This window comes from Lygodium microphyllum, chromosome 7, assembly GCF_053477565.2.
Source record: "Lygodium microphyllum isolate KBCC chromosome 7, Lygodium_microphyllum_v1.1.10, whole genome shotgun sequence".
In the NCBI taxonomy this organism is placed as follows: domain Eukaryota; kingdom Viridiplantae; phylum Streptophyta; class Polypodiopsida; order Schizaeales; family Lygodiaceae; genus Lygodium; species Lygodium microphyllum.
This window is the reverse complement of record NC_141141.1, coordinates 163,125,684-163,134,212: the sequence shown is the minus strand read 5'-3', so window position 1 is coordinate 163,134,212 and position 8,529 is coordinate 163,125,684. Positions and strand designations below refer to the sequence as shown.

General features: G+C 54.1%; 1 non-coding gene and 1 pseudogene across 1 annotated transcript in view; both read right to left on the bottom strand.

Annotated features, from left to right (window-relative positions):
• Nucleotides 1–4,323: 4,323 nt before the first annotated feature.
• LOC148034191 (5S ribosomal RNA) lies at nt 4,324–4,442 on the bottom strand (annotated as a pseudogene).
• An 855-nt stretch (nt 4,443–5,297) lies between these two features.
• The window catches only part of LOC148034190 (25S ribosomal RNA), a 3,248-nt gene continuing 16 nt past the window's right edge, over nt 5,298–8,529 (bottom strand). Inside the window, exon 1 of the ribosomal RNA XR_015691505.1 lies at nt 5,298–8,529. This exon is cut by the window's right edge and continues 16 nt beyond it. This is a non-coding gene — a ribosomal RNA (25S ribosomal RNA).

Sequence of the window (8,529 nt, the reverse complement as noted above, 5' to 3'; positions counted from 1 at the left end):
TTGCATCGTGTCATGGGGGGGGGGAGGGGGGAAGGGGGGGGAGGGGGAAGGGGGGGTGTAAGGGCTTTGTAGCTATACCATGCCGTTGCTACCGAATGCACCTATATAGGGAGTAGTAGTGACTCAAAGCCCTGCCTTGTTTCCACTCTATGTGTGATTCCCTATACATAGTGGTGAACCCTCTTATGTGCGGCGTCATGAGGATGTAGTCCTGGGATGTGTCTATGTTGTCTCACTTTTTGGATTGAATAATACAAGAGTATACCTTGAGCTCATATATCATGTTACCTTTCTGTGCCATGTTGAGTGTGTAATGAGTGCAAGTTTATCACACTTGGTATCAGAGCGACTCTTGCTCGGAGTGAAGGAGTGCTCATGGAAGCAGGAGGAAATATCCAGTGTCCCAAAGAGATCGAAGTTGTAATGACCCACAGCGTGATGCCCCGCCTCGTGTCACCCCATGTCACGTTGCCCCACGTCGTGTCGACCCCCTGTCGCATCGGCCCACGTTGCATCGCCCTGGCGTGACGTCCCAACATCGACATCCCACCGTCTGAAGACATGATGCGGCTTCCCTGCAGCATGACCCACACCACCACAAGGAAAAACGTGGCTTCCCCACATTGACACCACCACCAACCACATGGAGGACAAAAGGGAGAATGTCACCCTCCCAACAATGGAGGAGAGGAAGAAGAGTAGAGGGCAAGAATGGAGAGTGGCCCAAGAGGAGAAGGTGGCTGAACTTGAAAGACAATTAGATGGTATGTCAAGCATGCTGGAGTCAATATGGAGGAACATGTAGATGAAGGAAGAGGAGGCAGAAAGGAGAAAAAAACTAGAAGTAGAGCAAGGCTATAGAGAATGGGTGTTACAACAACAAGAAGAGGAGAAAAGACACAGAATGCAAGAAGAGATGGATAGAATGGGTAGAGAGGAGACATCTAGGAGGGCGCAAGATACAAGGAAGGAGAAGGAGAAAGTAGTAGAATTAGGAAGCAAAAAGAAAGACAAGAAGAAGGAGAAGAAGCACCACCGTAAAGAAGAGGAAGGCAGTGATAGTTCAGAGGATGATTATGGAAAATTCAAGATGCCCCAACCATCCAAGTACAAGGGAGAGAGATATGGGTTGGTTTTGAAGAAATGGATCATAGAGGTAGACAGGTACTTGAAGTATTCACAAATAACCGAAGACAGAAAGGCGGAGGTGGCAGTCATTTACTTAGAGGAGGACGCTGCCAGTTGGTACCTGCTGGAACAAGAGCAAGGCACACCATCTTTCTGTGGGAAGAACTCCAGGAAGAATTGAAGGACTACTTCATTCCAAAGATGGAAAAATTCAAAGTGAGAGATGAATGGAGGAACCTCAAGCAAACACAGGGAAAGATGAAAGAATATGTCAGCAAATATAGGCAGATCATGCTGCAGCTACCTCCCCCAAAAAAAAACCCGCTCCATCCATTCCACCCCACCTCACCTCAAAAAACCCCGCTCAACCCACCTCACCCCCCACGACACATCACATCCTCATCTCCTCCCCTCCCCATCCCACCTCACCTCAAAAAACCATGCTCAACCCACCCCACCTCACCCCCCCAAAAAACTTCACTCCACCCTAAACCCTCCCTCCCACCTCACCTCACCTCACCTCACCTCACACCACAACACCTCACCTCACCCCCCCACGACATGGTGCAACTTCCCCCTAAGAAAACCCCGCTCCACCCAACCCCCCGCCCTTCCCCCCCCAAAACACCTCACACCACCCCACCCCATCCCACCTCACCTCACCCTCCCACGACATGGTGCACCCTCTCCCTTAGAAAACCTCGCTCCACCCAACCCCCCGCCCCTCCCCCAAAAAAAAAAAACCCCACTCTACCCAAGTCCGTCCTCCCAGAAAAAAAAAATCCCACTCCACCTAAGTTCGTTCCCCCCACTGGCCCCCCCCAAAAAAAAGCCACTCCACCCAAGGCCCCCTCCCCCCCAAGACATGGAAACCCCATGAAAACCCCCCGCCACGCCATGGCACAACCCCACCCCACATCACGGCACACCCTCATCCCCCCCGCCCACCTCTCAAAAACCCCCCCCCCACCCCAACCCACCTCACCTCTAAAAACCCCTCTCAACCCACCCCACCTCACCCCCCCATGACACGGTGCACCTTCCCCCCTTAGAAAACCCTGCTCCACCATCTCTATGACATGGCACAATCCCCCCCCCTCCCCCCCAACGACATGGCACAACCTCCCCCCCCATGACATGGCAACCCCTTGAAAAAACCCCGCTCCATCGATCCCACCCCACCTCACCTCAAAAAACCCCACTCAACCCACCCCACCCCACCTCACCCCCCCACGCCATGGCATGCCCTCATCCCCCCCTCCCCTTGCCTCTCAAAAAACCCCCTACCCAACCCCACCTCATCCCCCCCACCTCGAAAAACCCCGCTCCATCCACACCACCCCACCGCACCTTTGAAAACCCCACTTAACCCACCCTACCTCACCTCACCTCCCCATAACACGGCACACCCCTCCACCCCATCTCATCCCCCACGACACGGCGCATCCGCCCCCACCATCCCACCTCAAAAAACCCTGCTCCATCCAGACCACCACACCACACCTCAAAAAACCCCGCTCAACCCACCCCACCTCACTTCACCCCCCCAATGACACGGCACACCCTCCCCACCCCACCTCACCTCACCCCCCATGACACGGCACACCCTCCCCACCCCACCTCAACCCCCACAACACGGCGCATCCTCTCCGCACCCCACCTCGAAAAACCCCGCTCCATCCACACCACCCCACCACACCTCAAAAAACCCTGCTCAACCCACCCCACCTCACCTCACTCCCCCCACAACACGGCACACCCCCCAACCCCACCTCACCCCCCCACGACACGACGCATCCGCCCCCACCACCCCACCTCAAAAAACCCCGCTCAACCCACCCCACCTCACCTCACCCCCCCACAATATAGCACACCCCGCGCCCCACAACACGGCACACCCCTCCCATCCCACCTGACCCCCCACGACGTGGTGCATCCCCCCATCCCACCTTGAAAAACCCCGCTCCATCCATACCACCCCACCACACCTCAAAAAACCCTGCTCAACCCACCCCACCTCACCTCACCCCCCCACGATACAGCACACCCCCCCACGACATGACGCATCTGCCCCCACTACCCCACCTCAAAAAACCCTGCTCAACTCACCCCACTTCACCTCACCCCCCCACTACACGGCACACCCCCCGCCCCACAACACGGCACACCCCTTCCATCCCACCTCACCCCCCCACCACGTGACGCATCCCTCCACCCCACCTTGAAAAACCCCGCTCAACCCACCCCACCTCACCTCACATCCCCCCCATGACATGGCACACCCCCCCACCCCACCTTAGGAAACCCCGCTCAACCCACCCCATGTCACCTCACCTCCCCCACGACACGGCACACCCCCCACCCCACCTCACCCCCCCACAACACAGTGCATCCCCCCTGCACCCCACCTCAAAAAACCACGCTCCATCCACACCACCCCACCACACCTCAAAAAACCGCGCTCAACCAACCCCACCTCACCTCACCCCCCCCACGACATGGCACACCTCAGCCCCCAACAACATGGTGCATCCCCCCCGCACCCCACCTCAAAAAACCCCGCTCCATCCACACCACCCTACCTCACCTCACCCCCCCCCCACGACACGCATACCCCCCCATGACATGGCACCACCCAACCCCCCACGACATGGCACACCCTCCCTCCTCAGAAAACCCTGCTCCACCGAGCCCCCGATGACATGGCACACTCTCCCTCCTCAAAAACCGTACTCCGCAATGACACGGCACATGCCCCACTGTACACAACCCCCTCCTGCGACATGGAACCACCCACCCCCCAACAGACCTCCTCAAAAAAACCCCCCACGATATGGCACCACCCAACCCCTCCGTGACATGGCACACCCTCCCTCCTCAGAAATCCCCGCTGCAACAACCCCTCGCACAACATAGCACACCCTCCCTCCTCAGAAAACCCCGCTCCACCAAACCCCCCCACAACATGGCACACCCTCCTCTCCCAAAAACCTCGCATAGTGAGAAGGGGGTATCACGTGAAAGCGAGGCACAGGGAGGGACCATGCACGACGTACGCAAAGACAATCACAACGAGGAGAGGAGGCGCCACGTCATGGCAAGGGGAGGGGGTTTCCTACCACGATGTCAGCATTGGAGAGTCAAGACGTGATTTGAGGGGATTGCCATGCCATGGTCTTGAAACAAGCATGCAAAAGGGTGCAGCACCAAGACTTCCCGGGAGGTCACCCATCCGAGTACTATTCTGGCCCAAGCGCGCTTGACTGTAGAGTTCTGATGGGATTCGGTGTATTAGCACTGGTATGAAGGCACCAGAAACACAAAGGAATTCCAAAGAGCTCTTGTATACTCACAAAGTGGCACGAGAGAGCTCAAGAGCGAGGCATGGCGGCTGCATGCCATGCCGTTTATGCCATGGAGGATGCGACTCAACGCGAACCCTAAACCCCGTGCACATGGAGGCAACACACAAAAGATTGGATGCCACCGTCTCGTTCCATTTCTAACACGAAGGGCAAGCATCCACGTGAAGAGCACCTTGTGCACACATAGGCGATGACGTAGAAAAGATCGAGCCGCAGAATACGTGCCATGGAGGACACGTGCCCACAGCATGCCACAAGGCGGTGGGGGAGAGGGGGGCATGCCATGACATGCCATTTATACCATGGAGGATCCATGTCCACACGAGCACTAAACCCTGCGCACATGAGATTGAGTCATAGAATCAATGCCATGGACGAACTTGGAATGCCACCGGGTACCCTTTATGACACCAAGGGTGAGCATCCACGTGAAGAGAACCTCGCGCACATAAAGGCAACGAGGTACAAAAGATCAAGTCATAGAATCCACGTCGCGGAGGGTGCATGTCCATGTGAAGAAGAGAACCCCACGCACGTGGAGGCGACGTGCAGAAGATCCAAGTGTCATAGAATCCATGCCACGGCGGGTGGACTTGAAATGCCACGGATGTTGACGAGGCGAGACAAGCACGAAAACCGCACTAACGCAAGCGAGCGAAGGCAGGGAATGTGAAGAGAAGGCGATCAAACCACCCACATGAGCTAGGCTAGATTGGGTGCACCGTGTGCGCGAGGACTTGGGAGCGTGCCATGATACACAAGGGCCAAGGCCAAGAAAACCCTGTCGAACCGAGTGGAAGGGGGACAAATCGGTGCGGCGGCTGGCTGAATCTCAGTGGATCGTAGTAAGCAAGGCTACTCTGCCACTTAGAATACCCGGCCACATATTTAAGTCATCTACAAAGGATTCATCTCCCCGATCGTTTGGAATTTCCATTCAGAGTCCTCGAGGCAACCACTTTCGGCACCTCAAGGGAGACTCTCAACACATGCTCTTGGGTCGCCAAGCGCCCCTACTATCAGTCGAGTAACAACCAGGGAGATAGAGAGCGCCACTTCTAGCATGGATTCTGACTTAAAGGTGTTCAATCATAATCCTACACATGGTAGCTTCGCGCCACTGGCTTTTCAACCAAGCATAATGATCAATTATGTGAATCAACGGTTCCTCTCGTACTAAGTTGAATTACTATTGCGGCACCGCTCATCAGTAGGGTAAAACTAACCTGGTCTAAACCCAGCTCACGTTCCCTATTGGTGGGTGAACAATCCAATACTTGGAGAATTCTACTTCGCAATGATAGGAAGAGCCGACATCGAAGGATCAAAAAGCAACGTCGCTATGAACGCTTGGCTGCCACAAGCTAGTTATCCCTGTAGTAACTTTTCTAATGCCTCTAGCTTCAAATTTCGAAACACTAAAGGATCGATAGGCCATGCTTTCACAATTTGTATTCGTACTGAAAATCAAAATCAAATGAGCTTTTACCCTTTTGTTCCACACGAGATTTTGGTTCTCGTTGAGCTCATCCTAGGACACCTGCATTATCTTGTAACAAATGTGCCACCCCAACCAAACTCCCCACCTAACAATGTCTTCCAGGTGGATCGGCGCACGAGTGCGCCTTAAGACTAGAAGTAGGGGCCAAGCCACGCCTCCACCTCAGAGAGTAAGTAAAATAACGTTAAAAGTAGTGGCATTTCACTTGCGCCAAAGGCTCCCACTTATTCTACACCTCTCAAGTCATTTCACAAAGTCGGACTAGACTCAAGCTCAACAGGGTCTTCTTTCCCCGCTGATTCTTCCAAGTCCGTTCCCTTGGCTATGGTTTTGCTAGATAGTAGATAGGAATAGTGGGAATCTCGTCAATCCATTCAAGCGCGTCACTGATTAGATGACGAGGCATTTGGCTACCTAAAGAGAGTCATAGTTACTCCCGCCATTTACCAGTGCTTGGTTGAATTTCTTCACTTTGACATTCAGAGCACTCGACAGAAATCACATTGTGTCGACATCCACACAGACCATCGCAATGCTTTGTTTTAATTAAAAAGTCGGATTCTTGTTGTCCATGCCAGTTTTGAGACGGTTGTTCACCGCCTAGGGAGGGTCGCCCCATGAGGGACGACGTTTTGTCCCCGTCACTCGATCGGCATGCAGAGGTCCGCCCTCGCCACTGGGGCTACTTGGGCAGACCCTCGACAACCTCCGAGGTCAAGAAGTAGACCCCTAGACCCACAGCCAATCCTTTTCCCGAAGTTACGGATCCATTTTGCCAACTTCCCTTACCTACATTGTTCTATCGACGAGAGGCTGTTCACCTTGGAGACTTGATGCGGTTATGAGTATGACCGGACGTGATCTGCATTCCCTCCTCCAGATTATCACGGGCCGCCGGGGGCGCACCGGACACCGCGAGACGTGCGATGCTTTACCACCCACCGTTGGACCCTATCTCAGGATGATCCAATTTCAGAGTGGGCGGGCTGTTAAAAAGAAAAGAGAACTCTTCCCGGAGCCCCCGCTGGCGTCTCCGAATTCGATCAGTTGCCCTCCACCGCCATGTCCCGGTTTATAAATATTAACCCGATTCCCTTTCGATGAGAGGCGCGCATTGCGCCCTTGACACAAGACTGCCCCATCTCTTAGGATCGACTAACCCATGTCCAATTGTTGTTCACATGGAACCTTTCTCCACTTTGGTCTTCAAAGTTCTCATTTGAATATTTGCTACTACCACCATGATCTGCACTGGGGGCCGTTTCACTCGTGCTTGCGCCGAGAGCTGTGCCACGACCCCCACGCCCTCCTACTCATCGGGGCCTCACACTCGCCTCGATGGCCAGGTATAGGTCGCACGCTTCAGCGCCATCCATTTTTGGGGCTAGTTGATTCGGTAGATGAGTTGTTACACACTCCTTAGCGGATTTCGACTTCCATGACCACCATCCTGCTGTCTTAATCAATCAACACCCTTTGTGGGATCTAGGTTAGTGCACAGTTCGGCACCATAACCCGGCTTTCGGTTCATCCCGCATTGCTAGTTCTGCTTACTAAAAATGGCCCACTTGGAGCTCGCATTCTGCGCCGGGGTTCAACAAAGCAACCCTGGTCGCTTACCTATTTAAAGTTTGAGAATAGGTCGAGGGTTTTTCAACCCCGATGCCTCTAATCATTTGCTTTACTTGATAAAACTGTGAGGAGCTCCGGCTATCCTGAGGGAAACTTTAGAGGGAACCAGCTACTAGATGGTTTGATTATTCTTTTGCCCCTATACCCAAGTCTAACGAATGATTTGCACATGAGTATCACTACAAGCCTCCACCAGAGTTTCCTCTTCTTTGCCCTGCTCAGGCATAGTTCACCATCTTTCGGGTCCCAGTAGGTATGCTCCCACTCAAACCTTTCACAGAAGATCATGGTCGGTCAATGGTGCACCCCGTGAAGGGGATTCCACCTATCAGGTTCCTTGCACCTCCATGGGTTTGCCACCCACCGGCTCGAGTACATGTTAGACTCCTTGGTCCGTGTTTCAAGACGGGTCGAATGGAAAGCCCAGAGCGCCAGCGTCCCGAGCGTGCAGGTGCAAAGCCCGCCACAAGTGGTGCACGCTTCGACGCGACAACATCAGCAAGCCATCTAAAGCCCACTCTTGTCGCGCCGCACCGGCCCACGCTGACCAGCACCGGCCTCCATTCGCTTCCCTCCCAACAAATTCAAGCACTTTTTAACTCTCTTTTCAAAGTTCTTTTCTTATTTCCCTCGCGGTACTTTTGCTATTGGTCTCTTGCCTATATTTAGCCTTGGATGGAATTTACCACACACTTAGGGCTGCATTCCCAAACAGCCCGACTCATTGACGGCGCCTTGTGGAGCGACAGGATCCGAGCTCGACAGGGCTCTCACCCTCTCTGATGCCCCTTTCTAGGGGGACTTGGGCTGGTCCGCCGTAGAGGACGCCTCTCCAAACTACAATTCGCACGACAAAGCTATGCGATTTCCAAGTTGGGCTCTTTCCGGTTCGCTTGTAGCCTT